Raw genomic sequence first — 22,916 nt, 5'->3', positions numbered from 1 at the left:
ATTGGAGAGAAGAGGAATTTGTGGCACAATTTGACTAGAAGGGACCGGTTGATAGGACACTTTCTGAGGCATCAAGGGATCACCAATTTAGTACTGTAAGGAAGCCTGGAAGGTACAAATCGTAGAGGGGGACCAAGAGATGAATACGCTAAGCAGATTCAGAAGGATGTAGGTCACAGTAGTTATTCAGAGATGAAGAGGCTTGCACAGGATAACGTAGCATGGAGACCTGCATCAAACCAGCCTTTGGACTGAAGACCGCAATGAGAACACAATTATTAGGTCCAAAATTTTTTGTTATTTCCTCTGATATACTCCCAACTATAAAGTGTGAGGCATAAAATAATTCTATGAGTGTTGAGAGAAGTCTGGCACAGTTTGCGTAATATCAGACGCGTGATACCGCAGTTAATGATTCCGAAAACTAAACGTTTATTCAGAATTCATCTCATAGACAAATTGCTGTACTAATTAAAATTTCGAGCTCAATAAATACAATTTGTAACTAATATCAATCAGCGTTGCTATAAGAGCACTAGGTCCTACGTGTTATGGATCAAGAGTAATGCATTCTGAAAGAGGCACATCTACGCCCACTTGTGCGCATCTCTCAGCAGTCTTGATTCCCTATAGTCGTGCGATGTTCTACATAAGCTCTCAGTTTGATTTCGTACTGCCCTCTCTTCTCGGACGCTGCAATTTTCTCTAACGTCTCCGTAATAAGCGGAAGCCAGACCTGGAAATCAGGGAGGTGGATAGCCTGAAGAGGGCCCATTATGCAGCCCGTGAGGTCAGAGTTGGAGGAGCCCCTTGGGAGGCGAGGAGGCGGCGCGGCCTGCCCCCGGGACCTGTTGCACCCGGGAGATGCTTCCACCCACCCCTGGGCCGCGGCTAATGGACGCGCCATTACCACAGACCGCCGCCGCCGCTGACCACACCGGTCCGCCGGAAGCTTCGCGGTTAGCTGATCGGCCGCTGACGCGCATAAGCAAGCGACGGCTGCCCACCGCTCACATTTCTCAAGGGACCGCAATAAACCTTCCGAGGTCACCTGCGGACTTTTCTACGACAACCTGCACGCCGTCGAAAAGTGCACTAGATTGCCGTGTCTAAGTGCTCCGTATTATACAAGGTGTCCACGAAAAAAGGACTCAGTATCAAAAGTAAGGTTTACTTCAGACTATTTACAACAAATCATAAATGAAATTGAAGGTAAATTAGCCCAGTTTTTCTAAAAAATCTTCAATATGTGCGAGTTTTATTTTCTTATGAGTGTGTCCCACACCCTCAGTAAATTTGAAAAACGACATTATTCGTCCGCGCTGTGTGTTAAATTATTTTATTTGAGCTACTAGTTTCAGAAACTGTCCATTCTAAAGAGCATCTAAAAAAAACATACAACACATTAGAATACAAGAGAAGAGCAAAAACTTGGAAGTCGTATGCCTACATTGGATGTAGCGTTACAGAAACATTGTGGTAACCCATAGTAACATATGCGGATATACCGTTGTCAGTTCGTAGAAAAAAAGTCACTTGCCATGCATATTTGTGCACAGGACGGTTGTCAACACTGATGTTCAAAAACGTACGGTGCAAGGCATAAGTGCTTTCGAGAACAATAACATCACTGCATTATTAAGAAGTCACATCTAGCCAGAATCACCAGGCAAACAAACTTTGTAATTTTTGTCTACAAATCAGCCGGCCGAAGTGGCCGTGCGGTTCAAGGCGCTGCAGTCTGGAACCGCAAGACCGCTACGGTCGCAGGTTCGAATCCTGCCTCGGGCATGGATGTTTGTGATGTCCTTAGGTTAGTTAGGTTTAACTAGTTCTAAGTTCTAGGGGACTAATGACCTCAGCAGTTGAGTCCCATAGTGCTCAGAGCCATTTGAACCATTTTGTCTACAAATCACACTGTATATAACTTCTTCCACAAGTTTCTTCAGATATTTCATATCCAGCTGAAGCTACTCAACTGTGTCCCATAGAGTTATGAAATTCTTACCCGCTGTTCCTGTCAGTTCTGAGCATTTTCTCTGAAATTCAGATACGGACATTTAGGGTGCCACTTGCGCACTGGGTGCTGAGTGCTCGTCAAACCAGAAACATAAGCATGCAGCCTCGTCAACACGGTTGATATCACCTTGCAAGACGGGAATGTCCGCAGCAGTCTTATTGTGAAGATGTGGAAGGAAGTGCCTCATTTGGCTAGCGAGAATTACCAAGTAAACATCTTCGTAGATTTTCACGGTAAGCTGAATGGTTGGACCCAATTCATAGTGCGATAAAGGGTCCCAAAACATCACAGACTCACCCAAAACCTGAACTACCTCCTCGACACACTGAATAAACGTCTAATTGTGCCGTTGGTGCAGTAGATACCTAAAGGGGTTGAACAAAAATATGGAAACACGAAAAACATAACACTTGACAGTGCCTAATACGGTGTAGGAAACACAAACGCCTTCCAGTCGCCTAGGAATGGGAAAAGGTAGGTCCCGAATTGTTTTCAAGGGAATATTATACTATTCTTCCTGCAAAACAGTGACAGTTCAGGTAACAATGATGGAGGGGGTAGCGATCACACACCCTTCTCTCCAAAGAACACCACTGAAGCTCAACAGTATTGAGTTCTGGTGACTGTGCTGACCTGGAGAGATGCGAAAATTCATCCTCTTGCTCAAGAAACCAGTCTTGGACGATGTGAGCTGTGTGTGCTGTGCCCCGTCGTCTAGAAATACGGTATCATCATTGGGAAGCAAACATTGTACCATGAGATGGCCCGGATCAGTTAAAATGATCACATAGTCCTTGTCAGTGCTGTGATCTCTCAGAACGACCATGGGACCCGAGGAATACCACTGTACGGTTGCCAAGACCATCACCGAACCCCCGCCACGTTTCCCTCTTGGGGCTTAAAGTCGGTCAGGAGTTGAAAACAGTATGAAACAAAACTCATCCGACAAAATGACTTTCTCCCATCGCTCCATAGCGAAAGTTGTCTGGCTTCGTCACTACCCTTTCCTGTTAGAGACATTTGCATCGCTGATGAGTGATTTTGAATTTCCCTACGTGTTGTATTGGTGCTGACAGGGTTCGCGAGTGCGGCATTCAGTTCTGCAGTTTTGCAGCTGTCGTCCCCTTATTTCTCTTCACAATCCTCTTCAACGAGCGCCTGCCAAGATCACTTAACACAAACGTTCGTCCGCGTTGTGCCTTTGCGAATGATGTTTTCCCCTCTCTACGTACGCGGTATAAATCCTCGATATTAAGCCTCCTGAAACACCAAACACTTCGGCTACGTTGCATACGGAAGCACCGACCATAAGAGTTCCAAGAATTTGTCCACGTTCAAATTGGCTTAACCTCGACGTAATGCATTGACAGCTACATAGAACATTGTTCAGAGTACAACTGACACTTGTAAGGTATTGAAAACTTTGGACAGGTGCGTTCGTGGGCAGATACAATAGCGCAACATGCAGACTTGACTATCATCTGCATTTATTTTCGCGGCCGGTGTGACCTTGCGGTTCTAGGCGCTTCAGTCTGGAACCGCATGACCGCTACGGTCGCAGGTTCGAATCCTGCCTTGGGCATTGATGTGTGTGATGTCCTTAGGTTAGTTAGGTTTACGTAGTTCTAAGTTGTAGGGGACTGATGACCACAGATGTTAAGTCCCATAGTGCTCAGAGCCATTTGAACCATTGCATTTATGTTCGAGCATGCACTTCTAACGGTACTTTTGTATTTTTGTCCAATCCTTGTAGTATCATTTGAAAAGAAGCGGACTTGTGGTTCTTCGGTCCACACGGCTCCAGTCGGATACCAACCAGTTTCTGTGTCGTTTGGCTCATAATACAACTTTTTGCGTCGACGTAAGCAAATGCCTGCGCGAGGTGCCCCCATTAAATGCCCTATGCATGTAGTTCCCTTCACATTTTCCGCTGGTAAAATGGTTGAACGGAATCGCATACAACGAAAGCAGTAATTCCTTAGGGTCTGAAAATCGACTGTCATTGACGAGGCGTGTTACTCATCTCCTTTCCCTGTCGCTTAGGATCTTTTTACTACCACCATTCTTTCCTCCGCCTCACATGACTCCGAGTAATACAACATCCATTGTGGACAGTTCACGCTGATATGCCAACAAACCTGTACAGCCCCGTTCACGGTGTAACCATGGGTACGTCAAACACAGTAACTCCTTTCTGCCATCTCGTTGTCACTCTCCACGTCGGCTGCGCTGATTCAATAGAATCGACTGGCACATACATACAAACCACTTCACCGCCATGACCTTCGTCAGCGGTGTAGGGTCAGATGACTGCCTGGCTCCAGTTCTGCACGACCTACAGCGCTTCAAAACGACCAACATGCTCTTTTAGGGGGCGACTAATATCTGTCTGATGAGCTTATATGTACGTAGCAAGTGGAATACATCGTGTTGTCTTAACGGAGATGAATCCTCAGGTGTAAGTGGAGCATCGGGAATGAGCAGGGAGTGTGTTTCAGGTCTCCGGTCCTCGATTATGGTTCTCCAAATGGCGAAGCACAATTTGCAGATGTACATAAACAGTATATTTAGTCTCATAATGGTTTGCGAGTTTCTCAAGACACGGACTGCGGTACGGACAAGTTACTATCGAAAGTCCTGTGCACGGATCTTCGCAGCTCGTATGTACCGGGTGGTTATAATTAAAGCGCAGCTTCTCACGAGGTCCAGTGTGGGCTGCAGTCATCCTACGGCAGCGAAACGAGGTAGGTACGATAATGCGTTATTGCAGAACCGATTTTCTCTGGAAAAAATTAGTTCCAATTTTGGCCAACAGGTGCGAATTTGGCGTTGTGAATGCAAGAAAAATGCGTAGAAACGTTTCCATATGTAATGGATTAGAAACGGGAAGTACGTTCTTTGGGGCTCTGTACACTGTTTGTAGGACGTTATGACATCCACGCAGTCATCTGACAAGCCATAACGTGGATGAACGGTAGAGAGACAATGCCGTGTTAGTGGCTGAAATGGTTCAAATGGTTCAAATGGCTAGGAGCACTATGGGACTTAACATCTATGGTCATCAGTCCCCTAGAACTTAGAACTACTTAAACCTAACTAACCTAAGGCCAGCACACAACACCCAGCCATCACGATGCAGAGAAAATCCCTGACCCCGCCGGGAATCGAACCCGGGAACCCGGGCGTGGGAAGTGAGGACGCTACCACACGACCACGAGATGCGGGCTGAAATGGTTCAAACGGCTCTGAGCACAATGGGACTTAACAGCTGAGGTCATCAGTCCCCTAGAACTTAGAACTAATTAAATCTAACTAACCTAAGGACATCACACACATCAATGCCCGAGGCCGGATTCGAACCTGCGACCGTAGCGGTCTCGCGGTTCCAGACTGAAGCGCCTAGAACCGCTCGGCCGCTCCGGCCGGCACCGTGTTAGTGAAACTGTTTTATGTGAACAACAGCAATTACAGCGCTGCACTGAGAGAGGATGGTCTACTAAAAGAAGAGGCCCGATTTCATTAAATGGTTTAAAGATGATGACAATGAAATTCGAAGACACAGGAGGGCTTGGTGTGGCACCTGGAAGACGAAGGCGTCCTATACCAGTTGAAGTTATCGACGAGATCGCTGTTGCTGTAACTGAACATGCAGCTCGTGACCCGGGTAGTGCTAGTGATCGTGGGGTGTCACGAAATTTGTCCATCCCATGGTCAACAGTATGGAAAGTTTTGGATGGTGTTTTTTAGTGGTACCCGTATAAGATCCAGATGACGCAGCAACTGAAACCTCATGATCCGCAGCAACGTTCTGTAGTTCATCTTCGATTTCTGGCATGGATCGAGGTTGATGACCTGTGGCTGAACAATATTCTATGGTGCGCCGAGGCACATTTCACATTACAAAGTATAGTGAATTCACAGTACTGTCAAATTTGGGGTATTGTTAAACAACCTGTTGTGCACGAAGAGCCACTGCACTCGTCGTATGTGACTGTGTGTGGTGTGGATTTGCGAGCACCCTTATTCTCCGTCCCAGAGGGCCTGTCAGGTGTACCGTTACATCTGCATGTTATCGAGACCTCATTGTACAGTATGTGATTCCTGCTTTGGAAGAGCGCGACCTAGAGTAAAAAAACTATTTTCATGCGAGATGGGGCAACAGCTCATGTCGCTCGCCCAGTGAAAGATCTGCTTAACGCAATCTTCCAAGAACATGTTATCTCCACAGGTTTTCCAGATGCATAGCATGCAACATCACCTCATCTGAACCGGTGTGTGTTTTTGGCTTTGGGGATATCTAAAAGAACGCCTTTACCAGCGACACTTCCGTTCTCTGCCAGATTTGAAGGCCAGTATACAGTAACACGTTGCTCATACGCAACCGGAAATGCTGCGAGCAACTGTTGATGACGTCGTTTTATGAAGCAACCCGTCAACATCCCTGGTCCTCATATTGAGCAAACTGTGTAAGAGGAGATTAATAATAAAATCAGCATCATGCCTTTCTCACTTGTTTCATCTTTCCTGCCCACTTCCAGTTCCTAACCCATTGCATATGGATACATTTCTATACGTTTTTCTTGCATTTACAGCGTCAGATCTGCACCTGATGGCCAAAACTGAAACTAATTTTTTCCGGCGTAACTCGGTTTCACATTAACGCATTAGCATGTCTACCAAGTTTCGCTAACATACGATAATTACGCCCCACACTCGCCTCCGTGAGTAGCAGCACTTTAATTATAACCACCAGGTATTTATTTCTAACGGTGGTTTTAATCATATTCATTGCGATTAAGCAAAAATCTGGGGTTAATCACTTGTCGGTAGGAAATGAAAGCTGGTTCCTAGGTCACGGTTAGGGCAGCAAAGGTATCACCCAGGTACTCAGTTTCCCGGACAGGGCAGAATATGCTGGCATTTAGGGGAGTCTTATTTCTTTAACAATAACACGCATCCAGACTCCTAACAGGGCACCATGAGGCCGTTGGTGGCAGCTTTGTCCTGCTGGAGATATTTCTGTGGTATAAAGTGAGGACCCTAAAATTACTCAAAAGTGAACCTTACAGAAACCTATGGTCCGATCAGGTCCGTCTCTGGATGAGCAGCAACTTAAAGGCCCATCGCCAACGAATTGTGCCAAAGTGCTCTGACAAACTTTCCATTGACAGGAGGGTGTTTTTGTGGCCATCTTAGACATTTATAATACTGTTGAGCACATTTGTGATCCAGTTCGGACCACCTCTGCGAGCTGCGGGCGAAAATTGTGCCGCTAGGGATCATCATGTCTCATTATTGCTTTTAGTGTCTCCTGGGTCTCATGTCATGTGTCATGACCCGTCGCTGCCATCAGATTGATAGAATGGGTGCTAGACTCCATTGGGCAGCATCAGTAATTCAACTGCTAGCTAGTTATTAACGATCACTGTGCCCAGGTTTGCTATCTCACCCTTGTGTTGAATTAATAATTGGCGGGATACAGAACTATGTATGGCAGTATGTCGTTGTTCACCCAATCTAGTTCTTATCAGTGAAAAAATAATTTGATTGCAAAAGCTTTCCTAAGGGCTGTCGAAACTTTTACGGGAAAAATAAATAACTTAGGCCAACAAAATTAGGAAGGGATTAGTAGAAAGGAGTTAACCATAACAATCTACTAAGAGGTGGTGTCTAATTTCAGAAACTGGATGTAATTAAGTTCTGTTTCCGCTAGAGATCCCTCACAGTTTAGAAGACAGAATTAAACATCAGTTACAAATTATGTACCAAATGTTACTCGACAGCAGAATAATTTACATTTACCTCTGACTCTTTCTATGCGATTTTGTACACACTTTACTTGCCGTAAAATTCTTCAGCACTCTTGACAGAGTGGAACGTTTGAAAACATTCTGAAGGTTTTCGGTCTAGAAATGGAAGCAGTGCAAATTTGGGTATGTGTATGACAGTCATGTGAGTAACGAAACCCGCGATGTTACTGATGTATGTCGCAGTTATAACCGAGGAATATGAGTTACCTGTTTTTCGATATGTTTGCCTTTACAGGACATGCGCAAGACAGATTGTTATCCCTAGCTTGGAAAATGGATATCATTTGTCCTTTTACGAACTTCTTGCATGTCGCATTCGTACCTAGCCACGAAGATTGTCGTAACAGGTAAATAGACTAAAAGGACCATAAGAATCAAAACTTTTATTTTATTTTTCATGTTAAGCAAATAGACATAAAAAGAGTTTTTTTAAACTTATAACGTAAAAGAGCGATAACTACATTCCACTTTTACGCGCATACGGTCGAGAAATAAGAGCAAAGTTAGTTAACACATATTTCCGAGAAAATAGTTGACACTCTAGAAAAACATGAGAGACCAATGTCGTTTTATGGAAAGCAAGTACATATTGTATTTTCCCCACTTTCACAGACAATATAGTAAACATTACACAAAAGTAAGTCACGTCAAGAAGAAAATAACTGTTATCGATCTGGAACAATTGTCAGCTAACCGTTCCTTCGTTTTATTTGGGCTCTTCTTGAATATAGCCAGCCACAAGTTGTCTACTATTTCTGAGAAGCCAAGGCAGCTTTTACATGTCATTAACCTTAAGTAAATTTAACTGGACAAAGTCAGATGCAACTTGAAGTGCTTCACTAATAGTGACTAATGAGAAATTACGTTCTCCTTTGAAAAGAAGTCAATGTCGGATCGTCACTTTGAAGTATTTTTTGTACAACTGATAGCAGCAAAGGCTTAAAAAGTTCATTAATACTTCTTTCTTTAAAGAAGCAGATCGTGCCATACATGTTGGTGGTCTGATCATTAATGAGTAAGATGGTGAAACTCAGCTCAGCATTATATTCCAGTCTTTTTTGAGCATGTTGATTTCTATTTCTTCTTAAAAGAAAGACTATAGTGTCTGACACATAAATATCTACTCTGCAAATTCGTTCTAAAGATCTCTACTGACGCTCTGAATTTACTAAAAATTGGTTATCCGATCAAGGAGTAGAATTTAAGGACTCACCTATTTCGTTATTTATTTAATTTGACTGTTACGTACAGCATTTAAAGTTATACACACTTTTAAATAAAAGTCTGACAGCCGGTGTGAGATGCTAATAAATATAGGGATTGAAGCTCCTAAGGCATCTTTACCCCAACATTTTCAATGTTTATTCTGGTAATTTGCTTGATTTATGCTACGGCACCTCCTGAGCAAGTGAAATCAGTGTTGTACCCTTATGCCAGATTAATTTCGCTTTACACTTCCATTAAGCAACATCGCTGATGTGAAATAAAATTATCATTCTAAATAACTTTCAATCAGGTTATTTTCGGTCACTGGATGTGAAAGTTATCGTTCCCTCTCAACGAATTTATGTCGTGTACATGGAGTCATTTCTGTATGTTTGTATGAGTAAATGCCAGATCGCGCGCGCGCGCGCTCGCTTGTGTGTGTGTGTGTGTGTGTGTGTGTGTGAAATGATGATGATATTTATACTTCCCTGAAAATTAATCACCGTTTAAATACCCCTCTAGAATTCTTCGTCTAATTCGATACTAGTGTTGCGAAATGAAATATATGGTATAGTACCTGATACGCTGAGTACCATTTACCAGCGTTCCTAGAATCCAGTAGCATAATTTGCTTTTCAGCACAATTATTGGAACTTTTTTCCTGTGTCGTGCTGTCCTGCTGAATGGATGAACTTAATTACGTAAGTGCATGTGGAAACGAAATTGGTAACATATTTTATTGATTCTGTACATTAAAGTTAGTGCTGTGTCCATAAAACAAGAATAGCGTCTGCTCTTGTATTTATCCACTCCTTTTACTTGATTACAACTACCTAGCTTTTTACCCCACTAAACCCATATTGTTATCTACAGTCCACCGACCCCTGGGATAGTATATCTAAATTGCTCTCTCTTACAACACGCTACGTCACATTTTAGTTTTACTGGTCCTCCTGGAAATGTGTGCAGTGTTTTCATCAGTATACCACGTCACTTCAAAGGCTGTGCTGAACGTAGACTGGTTTGGTGCAGCTGTCCGTGCTTCTCTATTCTGCGCGGCCCTCTTCATATCTGAATAACTACTACAGCCTACATCCATTCAAACCTGCTTACTGGATTTGCCTCTTGGTCTCCCTCTGCAATTTCTACTCCCCATCCTTCCCTCGAATACTAAACTGGTGAGTCCTTGATGACACAGAATGGTCTTATCGTTTTGTTACTCGAGATGTTCCACAAATGTTTGTTCTCTGAAGTTCTGCTCTGTAACTCCTCATTATTTATACGAACTATTCGTCTAGTCTTCACCATTCTTCACTATCACCATATTTAAAAAAAAATTGTATTCTAATCTGAGTTGCTTATCATACACATTTTACTACCGTAGAAGGCTACACTCCAGACAAATATCTTCAGATATTAAATCTACTTTCGATGTTAACAAATTTCTCTTCTTCAGGAATGCTTTTCTAGCCGCTGCTAGTCTACGTTTTTATATCTTTTCTGCTTTGGTCGTCGTCTGTGACTTTACTGCCCAAATACGAGTCGCAAAATTCATCTACTACTTCAGGTGTCTCATTTCCTAATACAACTCCCTTAGCATCACCTTATCTAATTCGACTACATTACATTACTCTCGTTTTGCTTTTCTTGGTGTTCAGCTGATATCCTCCGTTCAACAAACTGTCCATTGCGCTAAACGACTCTTCTAAGTCCTCTGCTGTCTCTAAGAGAATAACAATGTAATCGGCAAACATCGCAGTTATTATTTCTTCTCCATTCGTTGTCCAAAGTTTTCCTTGGTTTCCTTTACTGCTTGCTCAGTATACGGAATCAGTAACACTGTGGATAAGTACAAAACAACGTTCATGTTGGCAGGTGGGAGGCGGAGGGATTTTCCTAGAAAAGGGGATTTGGAGCGATCATACTGCGATAAAGCTTGTGCTGACATAGTAGGCAGAGAGGCAAGTAAGTTTGATGGCACGGAGAAGTGGCGCCGGCAGATCAGTCCCTGGAGGACGTGCAGAGTGCTTGAGGACGGTGTCGTGCGTCGTCCTCCTGCAGAGGTCCCGCTGTTGTGCGGCTGGTCGCCGGCAACTGAAGAGCGGGGCGCGGCGGAAGGCTGTTTCGAAGGAGCGGGCACGCCGAAAGCGGAGCCATAAAAACGGCGGTCACGTTTTTACGGCGTCCCCCGCCCGCCACCCACTCCTGCCAAGGACAGGACCTGCCGCGGCGGGCGCGCTCAGCGCTGCCAACGTCTCGTACGTACGCCACGGAGGCTGCCGTCTCTGTGAGTAATCGACACGTAGCAAAAATTGGGAGCGAGACTAGGAGAGTGACCAGAAAATTAGCGTCAGTCACAGTTTACATAGCAAATACACCGCCTGAGAAATGAAGTTAAGCATACAACGTCAATGAAACATCGTACGCGTACACATCATCAGCGACTGTCTAAATCAGGGATCCCCAAACTGTTTTGCACAAGTGACACCTTTTCCAAAATGAACTGTTACCTCAGACCCCTATTACCTGCTTTTAAGATCAACCCCCTTCTTCATAATGGTCCGATAACTTAAAACAGCTGCTACAGAGTGTTATTTTTCATTCTGACTCAGGTCAATAGAAGAAGACAGAGTGAGAATTAGCAATGCTTTAAGTTAGCAGACTATTATGAATAAGGGGACCTATCATTAGTTTTTTCCTATTGATACAAAATGCCTAGGTACTAAGGTACCAATTGGAAAACTTCGCACTTGGTTAAGTGAGTAAAGTTGACTTCATTTTCTCATCAAAATTTAACAAATAAGAACTTGTTAATTTAATAGGGGTCGATTTTTAGACCTCGTTAATTTAATAGGGGTCGATTTTTAGACCTCGTCGACCCCCAAAATCAGTTTTCGCTTATGTCGACCCCTAGGAAACCGATATCGACCTCTTGGGGTCGATATCGACCACTTTGGGAATCCCTGGTCTAAATGATTAGAGCTGAAATACTCTGATACAGGTAAAACGGCTACCAGTTTATATTACTGCCGTTAGTTTTTAGTGTTATTACCAGACCTTCTAGAGCACGTAAGGGACGTGAGCAGTGTCAGACGATGGGTGATCTCTGTGAAGGACTCGGAGATGCCGCATACTCGCATGAGTCAGCGTTATCAGCACTTGACACAATTAGAAAAAGTACCTCATTGGGTGTCTCCGTTTGGACGAGTGGTCGAATCGTGCAATGTACAGATTTGTAAGTCGTTCAGATGTGACAGTGGCTCCGTTATTGGACTGCATGGAACGTGACGGCAGGCATGCTAGCTGGTAGTGCTTAATTTCTAAAATTTTAGCTGCCGGAACCATACAACCACCTCCATCCCCCTACCCCTCCCCCCCCCCCCCCCCCCTTCAGCCATAGAAATGGGAAGTTTCGATTTTTGAAAACTTATAATAAAATTTATAATGAGCAATCATTTTTTTACAAAATACCGATCTCAAAGTCAGGTTTTAACACACATGACACATCGTTTTTCCATCGGGAATTAAGATACTCCCCGCTGGTTCAAATGGTTCAAATGTGTCTGAGCACTATGGGACTTAACATCTGAGGTCATCAGTTCCTTAGACTTAGAACTTCTTAAACCTAACTAACCTAAGGACGTCACACACATCCATGCCCGAGACAGGATTCGAACCTGCGACCGTAGCAGCAGCGCGGTTCCGGACTGAAGCGCCTAGAACCGATCGGTCACAGTGGCCGGCTCCCCGCTGGGAACTCCTCTCTATTGTACAGGTAATTCAAGATCAGCTGAGCGTGCAGCCCCACAGTGCAGTTTGAACGTGCGGGATGTGCTGAGTGACACATTTCTTGAGAGCTGGATTGGTCGTTATGGACCCTTCACAAGGCCAACAGGCTCTCCCCATGTCAAATAATTAGACCACTTTTTGTAGCTTTACATTACCGATCACGTGTAGTCAGCACCAGTCACAGAATCGATGAAGCTATAAGAACTGTTGATGCTGCAATGCTGACCCGTCAGCACGAATATCACCTTCACGCCCTACTAACAACTACTGTGGTACACAATGAAATTCTGGCGTGGCAGGGGAAAAAAGTGTTTCGAGAGCTGCTACACGTTTTAAAACAAACCGCGATGCTCAATTTCTAGGGTTTCAACTTATATTAATTAAAACTTACGGGCTGATAGACCGTGGTCGATGTATAAGAACTTACTCCTAACGTTTCCTCTCTCACTGCATGAGACGCCTTCAGAGGCAGAGTGGCGAACTACAAGCAGAACTCGAGGGAGGACCGAATATATGGGCAATATAAAGGGCACCACAGTCCATCTCGTGACGTCAGCTATGAGATTATCTTTGGTAGGGTGATACATCGTCATTCTTACGTTCCAATGTTGACATCCAAATTTTATCTAATTTAGCACCTTCCTTTTTTCTCTTAAAATTGTTACGGAGTTTATAAATCCTAACGCCCTCTCTATGCATAAGGACATGATAACGGGGTGTTTTCGGTATGACGCTCGTCTCAGTGATTTCATTTCACGGTCACTCTCAAGAAAGAGGACGGGACTTTGGGCCATAGGGAATACAGAAAAGCCAACCTTTCAGACCGTTATCTGCACAAAAATTCTAACCACTACCTCAGAGAAATATGGGTGTGTTTAAAACCATGGAGGACAGGACGCACAAAATTTGTGAACCGACTTATTTTAAAGACGGACTTGAACATCTACGGTCGATATTCAAGAAGAATGGTTATTCGAACAAGGAGATACATCGGGCACTTCGCCCTCGGGAGAGAATCAGGATCGGCGAGGAACGAAGGCCGCCCGAAGGGAAATTTTTCCTTTCGTCCATTGGTACGATTAGAGATCACCTTGGAAAAGTGTTAAGCAAGTATGGTGTGGAAACAACCTTCAAACTCGCCAGAAACATAAAAGAATATTTCAGATTGGCAAAAGATATATGACATCCTTCGGCTACACCGGGTGTATATAAAGTTCCTTGTAGCTGTGGTTGGTTTATATAGAGTCTACAAAAATAAATGTTAACACTCGTCTGGTTGAACAGAAGAGGAATTGCCGCCTGATACATAGAGATAAACGGCCGTAGCGGAACATCTTAACCAAGAGGATGGTCATGAAATATAATTCACTGACACGAGTATCATAACGAAAACATCGCATTATCATGCCCATGCGTTTAAGAGAGGTTGTTGAGATTTATAAACACCCTAATAATTTTAAGGGAAAACAGGAAGGTGCTAAATTTGATAAAATTTGGATGTCAACATTCCAACATAAGAATGACTATCGATTACTTACAGCCGAAAATGTTGGCACTACCAGAGATAATCTCATAGCCGACGTCACGTAATGGACTGTAGTGTTCTCTACGTTCCAATGTTGACATCCAAATTTTATCTAATTTAACGCCTTCCTTTTTTCTCTTAAAATTTTTCACTCACATTGCAGGTGCTCAATATGAGCCAAACGTCAATATGTTTGTGCAATACACTGATATCGCTGATGATGCTGTAACCTGATCTGAATATATGGTTGCCTCTCTGTAGGCGCGAACTAATTCTGTGCGACAATATGGGACAGGTGATTTGTCAAGATGTTCTGACGTGCTTCCCTTCTAGTGAAGCGCTCTGCAACTACACCATGGCACGTCTTTCGCATCGAAAACTGGGGAGGTTCTCTATTCGCTGATATGTATCGTAAATATTTCTTGTAGGTTTTACGAAGTGGTCTCCTGAAACCTCGGAGGTATCACGTGATTGCAATTAAACTGAAGGTGTTCCGAATGCTGTATAGACTACATCGCCGCGAATTGGCCCTTCGTCTTTTGGCACGCTTGAAAATGGATGACATATGGTTGGGGAATATTCTTTGCACAGACGAGGCACATTTTCGACTGCGCGGTGCCATGAACTCGCAGAACTGTCGCATATGGGGCTCTACTCCGCCACATGTTTTGCAGGAACACCTACTGCACTCAGTATACGTGAGTGTGTGGCGTGGCTTAACAGCCTCTCATTCTTAGTCCGTTTTTGTTCGAGCAGATGACACCTTGTGGGCGTGTTACCCGTACAGTGACGTCTGCACGTTATGAGGACCTCCTTGTGCAACAAGTGATCTCAGCTTTGCAAGAACGCAACTGTGTCCACACCACTATTTTCATGCGAGACAGGGCGACACAGCTTGTCGCACGCAAGGTGAAAGATTTGCTTCTGTGCGGCTGGTCCCGGCGGAGGTTCGAGTCCTCCCTCGGGTATGGGTGTGTGTGTTCGTCCTTAGGATAATTTAGGTTAAGTAGTGTGTAAGCTTAGGGACTGATGACCTTAGCAGTTAAGTCCCACAAGATTCAAAAAATAAAAAAAATAAAAAAATCTTTAAACATCGAAACAGAAAAGATTGTAACAACAACAGAGGTATCTCTTTAATCAGCGTTGTGGGTAAAATCTTCTCAGGTATTGTTGAAAGGAAAGTGCGAGTATTAGTTGAGGACCAATTGGATGAAAATCAGTGTGGGTTTAGGCCTCTTAGAGGTTGTCAGGACCAGATCTTTAGCTTACGGCAAATAATGGAGAAGTGTTATGAGTGGAACAGGGAATTGTATCTATGCTTTATAGATCTAGAAAAGGCATATGACCGGGTTTCTAGGAGAAAGTTATTGTCTGCTCTACAAGATTATGGAATAGGAGGCAAACTTTTGCAAGCAATTAAAGGTCTTTACATGGATAGTCAGGCAGCAGTTAGAGTTGACGGTAAATTGAGTTCATGGTTCAGAGTAGTTTCAGGGGTAAGACAAGGCTGCAACCTGTCTCCACTGTTGTTCATATTATTTATGGATCATATGTTGAAAACAGTAGACTGCCTGGGTGAGATTAAGATATGTGAACACAAAATAAGCAGTCTTGCATATGCGGATGACTTAGTTGTGATGGCAGATTCGATTGAAAGTTTGCAAAGTAATATTTCAGAGCTAGATCAGAAATGTAAGGACTATGGTATGAAGATTAGCATCTCCAAAACGAAAGTAATGTCAGTGGGAAAGAAATATAAACGGATTGAGTGCCAAATAGGAGGAACAAAGTTAGAACAGGTGGACGGTTTCAAGTACTTAGGATGCATATTCTCACAGGATGGCAACATAGTGAAAGAACTGGAAGCGAGATGTAGCAAAGCTAATGCAGTGAGCGCTCAGCTACGATCTACTCTCTTCTGCAAGAAGGAAGTCAGTACCAAGACTAAGTTATCTGTGCACCGTTCAATATTTCGACCAACTTTGTTGTACGGGAGCGAAAGCTGGGTGGATTCAGGTTACCTTATCAACAAGGTTGAGGTTACGGATATGAAAGTAGCTAGGACGATTGCAGGTACTAGTAGATGGGAACAATGGCAGGAGGGTGTCCACAATGAGGAAATCAAAGAAAAACTGGGAATGAACTCTATAGATGTAGCAGTCAGGGCGAACAGGCTTAGATGGTGGGGTCATGTTACACGCATGGGAGAAGCAAGGTTACCCAAGAGACTCATGGATTCAGCAGTAGAGGAGTCGGGGCAGACCGAGGAGAAGGTACCTGGATTCGGTTAAGAATGATTTTGAAGTAATAGGTTTAACATCAGAAGAGGCACCAATGTTAGCACTGAATAGGGGATCATGGAGGAACTGTATAAGGGGGGCTATGCTCCAGACTGAACGCTGAAAGGCATAATCAGTCTTAAATGATGATGATGATGATGATGATGATGATGAAAAAAGAGATTTGCTTCGGGAAATCTTCGGTAACGACCTTTTCATCTCTAGGCCTTTTCAAGATGTATGGCGTTCCAGATCCCCCGATCTAAATCCATCTGCCTTCTGGTTGTGGGGATATATGAAAGGTCGTGGCTATCAGGGGTGTATCCGGTCTCTTCCTGAGCGGGTGGCTAGCATACAACGACATATGCTTTGAGCAACTGTCGACCATGCCGTGTTACAGATGCAGCAAGTTGCTGAATCGGGAGACCATACCGAATCCGTGTTGCAAAATGGCTCTGAGCACTATGGGACTCAACTGCTGAGGTCATTAGTCCCCTAGAACTTAGAACTAGTTGAACCTAACTAACCTAAGGACATCACAAACATCCATGCCCGAGGCAGGATTCGAACCTGCGACCGTAGCGGTCTTGCGGTTCCAGACTGCAGCGCCTTTAACCGCACGGCCACTTCGGCCGGCTTCCGTGTTGCAGCTTGTGGCCATATCCTAATAAACTTGCCAGAACTACGTTATTATTTGTTTGTCGTCCCTTCCCCGTTCCTGCACCCATACCACATTCTGACTACTTAGATCGCTATACTTTCATTTTGTTGCAGAAAGTGTAACAATTTTTTGCAACGTACTCCGCGAGCTCATCGTTTAATGAACGTATCTACGACGTTTCAATGTCCTGCAATGTATACAACCCGCACTGCAGCACTCTGAAAACAGTTTCATAACAACCATGCAGTACTTTTTCGTAACACTGTACTCTTAGTACCGTTATGGGAAGAAAGATGTTAATGGAAGTTTAGACATGTAGTAATGGATGAACACGATGCTATATGCTCAGTGCAGCGTGGTTTGCAGTATAACACAGCTCTGAACTTCCCTGCCAGTTGTACTCAACGTCAAATCTCGCCAAGCACAGGTTGTGAACGTAGTGCATAGAAAGATAGAATGTGTGAGTGTGTCCACAGCGGCTGCGAGAACTGTACCAACGATGCCTGGAGAGTTCGTTCCGCACAAACAAGGCTCAGGCAGCGATGGGCAGCGGACGGCATAACAGGAGAACGTGGCAGGGCAGCGCCCTGTGTTGCGCCCCTTGGCGGCGGAAGGCATTTCCCACGCGGCGCACGTCCGCAGGGGCTCACACTTGTAACAGGTTGGCTAACCACGGTTCCAGCTGCGTCCGCCGTCTTCACTGCTCCAAACCGTACCTCGACTGACACCGTGGGCGCTCTTCAGACCAGTCGCAGCGTTATCAGAAGACACCACCAAATACGTGACAGTTCTCGGAGGGGAGAATTCATTCAGCGGGCCGCAACAGAACTATTACCAACCCTCTCTAACCAGTGCACGCTTGTAAAGTTTGTGACGAAACAACATTATGTGGTGGTGTACAAGTTCAGACGGAGACTAGTGTGATATTTTGAGGAAGGCAACGCTTTAATAGAGTTTTGTTTGTGACCAGGATAATACAGCAAATGTTCAAATGTGTGTGAATTGCTAAGGGACCAAACTGCTGAGGTCATTGGTCCCTAGACTTAGCACACTACTTAAACTGACTTATACTACGAACAACACACACACCCATGCCTGAGGGAGGACTCGAACCTCCGGCGGAAGGGGCCGCGCAATCCGTGACATGCCGCCTCAAACCACGCGGCCACTCCGCCTGGCGATAATACAGCAGTCTTGGATGACAGACTTGAACAACTTTTGGAAACGCTTTGCAGCTACACAACCAACGACTTCAAAATTTCCAGCAGAGTGGGGACAAGCTTGGTGCGTCTATGATTTAAATTACGAGAGTTGTCCAGAAAGTAAGTTCCGATCGGTCGCGAAATGGAAACCACAGTGAAAACCAGAAACGTTTTATTTGCAACTGTTAGGTATACCTTCCACCTACTTCTCTACATAGTCGCCGCTCCACTTCGAGTTTTGTCGTAGTGTTGTATCAACTTTCCAGTATCTTCGTCATAGAAAGCAGCCGCCTGTGCTTTCAGTCAGGTATCTGCAGTGGTCTGCAGCTCGTTGCCTGTGGAAAAATTTTGTCTTCATAGCCAGCGTTTCTTGTGAGCAGAAATGAGACTCAGGGGGAGCCAATTACGGACTGTATTGTGGGTGATCAAACACTTCTCATCGGAAACGTTGCACGAGAGTCTTCATTGCCCCTGTAGTGTGCGGCCGAGAATTCGCATAAAGAAGGAACTGCTCGACTTACCATTTTGTTGTTGTTGTGAAATCTTATGGGACTTAACTGCTAAGGTCATCAGTCCCTAGGCTTACACACTACTTAACCTAAATTATCCCAAGGACAAACACACACACCCATGCCCGAAGGAGGACTCGAACCTCCGCCGGGACCAGCCGCGACTTAGTATAAGTTGGATTAAGTAGTGTGTAGGCCTAGGGACCGATGACCTCAGCAGTTTGGTCCCATACAACTTACCACAAATTTCCTCAACCGTCCACTGTTTTCGGGAAGAAACAGAAGGCCTGATGGCTCGTGTCAGATGTCTCCTTCAACCACCCAAAGATTTAATTGGCGTTTTTCTGTTATATGCTCCCCTGTTACCTCATGTGTCTAGTCAAGTGTTACCCTTTGCAACCAGTATTCCGCTGCTGTGTGTCTAACAGTTATTTCATTATGTCAATGGGGTATGTTGCAAGTACACTGACGGAAAACAAGTCTCAATACCAAGAAGTAGTTGTGCGAGTAATCGAAAGTTTTTAGGCGTGTTTCTATATCTGAAGAATGATGTATACTCAAATTTCTTGCTAAGCGGATACAACTGGAGTTTGTAGCGTCACTACGAGGATGCAAATCATGTTTGCTTTAAATACACGTTCTAATAGTCATGAGCGTTAGTTACCATTGAGACTGGACGTGGTGACTTGATGTTAGTCTCAAGAATGCCTTTCAGGCGACAAAGACGCTATTATCACTACCTCGGTGAGTTTGAAAGAGGTCGTGTAATGGGGCTACGAGAAGCTGTATGTGAGACTGGACGTGGTGACTTGATGTTAGTCTCAAGAATGCCTTTCAGGCGACAAAGACGCTATTATCACTACCTCGGTGAGTTTGAACGAGGTCGTGTAATGGGGCTACAAGAAGCTGTATGTTTCTTACGTGATACTGCAGAAAGACTTGACAGGAATGTAGCTATTGTATACGATTGCTGGCAGGAGTTCTCACGAGAATATACGCTCGCAAGAAGACCGGGCCTCCGATAGCCACGTGGGACAACCGAGAAGGAAGACTATCGTGTTCGGTGAATGGCTTTGGCGTATCGTACTGCATCAGCAACTGGAGCAGCAGTTGACGCCGCAGTGACACAAAGAACTCTTACTTTAATGACAGCTCCAAGCCAGATGCCCTGCAGCGTGCATTCCACTGGCCCCAAACCACCGCCATCTGCGACTTCAGTGGTTCGATGGCAGGGCGGAGGTCTGTTAAATTTTCTAGTGAAAGCTGTTTCTACCTCGGTGCCAGTAATGGCCGTGTGTTGGTTAGAAAGAGGCCAGTTAAGGCCTGCAACCAAACTGTATGCGTACTGGCCACACTAGACCTACAACTGGAGTTATGCTCTGAGGTGTGATTTCGTATGGCAGCAGGAGCACTCGTGTGGTTATCCCACGCACCCTGACTAGAAATTTGTACGTAAGTGTGGTGATTCGGCATATTGCGCTGCCATTCATGAACAGCATTGTAAAGTGTTTTCCAACAGGATAACGCTCGCCCACGTACCGCTGTTGTTACCCAGCATGTCCTACACAGTGGCAACATGCTGCCTTTGCCTGCTCTATCACCAGACCTGTCACCAGGCGAGCACATATTGGACATCCAAGACCAGCATTAACCGTCCGTGTATTGACCGAACAAGTGCAACAGGTATGAAATTCCATCCGGCACCTGTACAACACAATGCATGCACGTTTACATGCTTGAATTTAACATTCTGGTGGTTACACCGCTTATTAACGTAGCAGCATTTCACAATTCCAAAGACTTATCTCGCGCTTACATAAACCTGCGATAATGTTAATTACGTATCCACATCTACATCTACATACATACTCCGCAATCCACCATACGGTGCGTGGCGGAGGGTACCTTTTACCACAACTAGCATCTTCTCTCCCTGTTCCACTCCCAAACAGAACGAGGGAAAAATGACTGCCTACATACCTCTGTACGAGACCTAATCTCTCTTATCTTATCTTTGTGGTCTTTCCGCGAAATGTAAGTTGGCGGCAGTAAAATTGTACTGCAGTCAGCCTCAAATGCTGGTTCTCTAAATTTCCTCAGTAGTGATTCACGAAAAGAACGCCTCCTTTCCTCTAGAGACTCCCACCCAAGTTCCTGAATCATTTAACACTCGCTTGATGCTCAAACCTACCAGTAACAAATCTAGCACCCCGCCTCTGAAGTGCTTCTATGTCGTCCCTCAATCCGACCTGATAGGGATCCCAAACGCTCGAGCAGTACTCAAGAATAGGTCGTATTAGTGTTTTATAGATGAACCACATCTTGCCAAAATTTTACCAATGAACCGAAGACGACTATCCGCCTTCCCCACAACTGCCATTACATGCTTGTCCCACTTCATATCGCTCTGCAATGTTACGCCTAAATATTTAGTCGACGTGACTATGTCAAGCGCTACACTACTAATGGAGTATTCAAACGTTACAGGATTCTTTTAACTATTCATCTGCAAATGAATTCCCAAGTTTTCATTACTGTACATTAATTATCTTTTGGTATTGCAATTTTTTCCGTCAGTGCACGACGCCTAGGGCTTCCACAGACATCCTGAGCAGTTCACTGCTTTGGCCACGCCTTTGTCCGCTTAATACCGAGAAACCGACGTAAGCCTAAATCCGAGTGGACAAACCGGGGTATGAACTCTGCTCCTTCATAAGCGAATGCAGTGACTGAGCCAGTGCGCCACCTCTCTCTGTGATACACGGAAGAGTACGAGGAAGAGGAGGAGAAGGGAAAGCGAACGACAATTTGCGGCTGACAAATGGAAATGGTAGCGCACACTTGCTTGGATCTGCAACGGGCTCTCCCCCCTGGAAGCGTTAATATGTCTTTATGGTGACAGGGAAAGGCTGTCGCTGGCAGCAGGTGGGACCTGGCGCTTATCGCCGGCCGCTGACACGCGCCGCGGCGGGCAGTAAACGTCGCCGGCGTTATTAATGCACGCCGCGGGACGGCGCCGGCGACAGCCGGCAGCGCCGCCTTTACGGTGAGGCGAGGCGGGCCCCGGGGACGGCAGGCGTGTCGCCGCCAAACACCTGCCGACCGAGTGCGAGCCCACGCCGCCACCTGCACCAGCCTAGGCGGAATCGTTAGTGCCGAGCGTGCTATTCACGGACATACTGCCCTTCCGACTGCAATGTGTGTACGTGTGCGCGCCTAGCGTGACGGCGGCGCATTTTCGAACCGCGCGGCCAGTACAGTCGGGTTCGCTAACTGGGTGCGCCAGTGTCCCTCGTAGTGCCGGGTAGGCTTGCGTCTGAGGAGCGGAAGTCAAACTGCAGTAACGCGCGAATCCAAACGGAGGGAGACAGGAAAGAGCCACGAGAGCCATCACACCCTACTCCAACAACATTTTATTGATAACGTTGATATAATGGACAAAATAAATTTTGTATATTACCGAACCTTTAAAACTGATCGGAGCCATCAAGAAACCCGTTACCGTATCAATATATTGCTTTGTTTGCAGTGTAATTATAGCGGAAACAGTCCACATTTCTACTGCAAGCGGGCAGTATATGCTGTCTATGGCAGGCGTATCATCTACAAATATTGCAGGACTTGTGCTGTGTATCGTCACGAGAGGTATTATTGGGCCGGAACAGTTCGGATTTCGCCGCGCGGGATTAGCCGAGCGGTCTTAGGTGCTGCAGTCATGGACTTTGCGGCTGGTCCCGGCGGAGGTTCGAGTCCTCCCTCGGGCATGGGTGTGTGTGTTTGTCCTTAGGATAATTTAGGTTAAGTAGTGTGTAAGCTTAGGGACTGATGAGCTTAGCAGTTAAGTCCAATAAGATTTCACACACATTTGAACATTTTTGAACAGTTCGGATTTCAGCAGAAAATGTCCGCAGAGTT

The sequence above is a fragment of the Schistocerca americana genome, chromosome 1 (genome assembly GCF_021461395.2).
Source record: "Schistocerca americana isolate TAMUIC-IGC-003095 chromosome 1, iqSchAmer2.1, whole genome shotgun sequence".
NCBI lineage: Eukaryota > Metazoa > Arthropoda > Insecta > Orthoptera > Acrididae > Schistocerca > Schistocerca americana.
Note: the sequence above shows the minus strand (reverse complement) of the source record.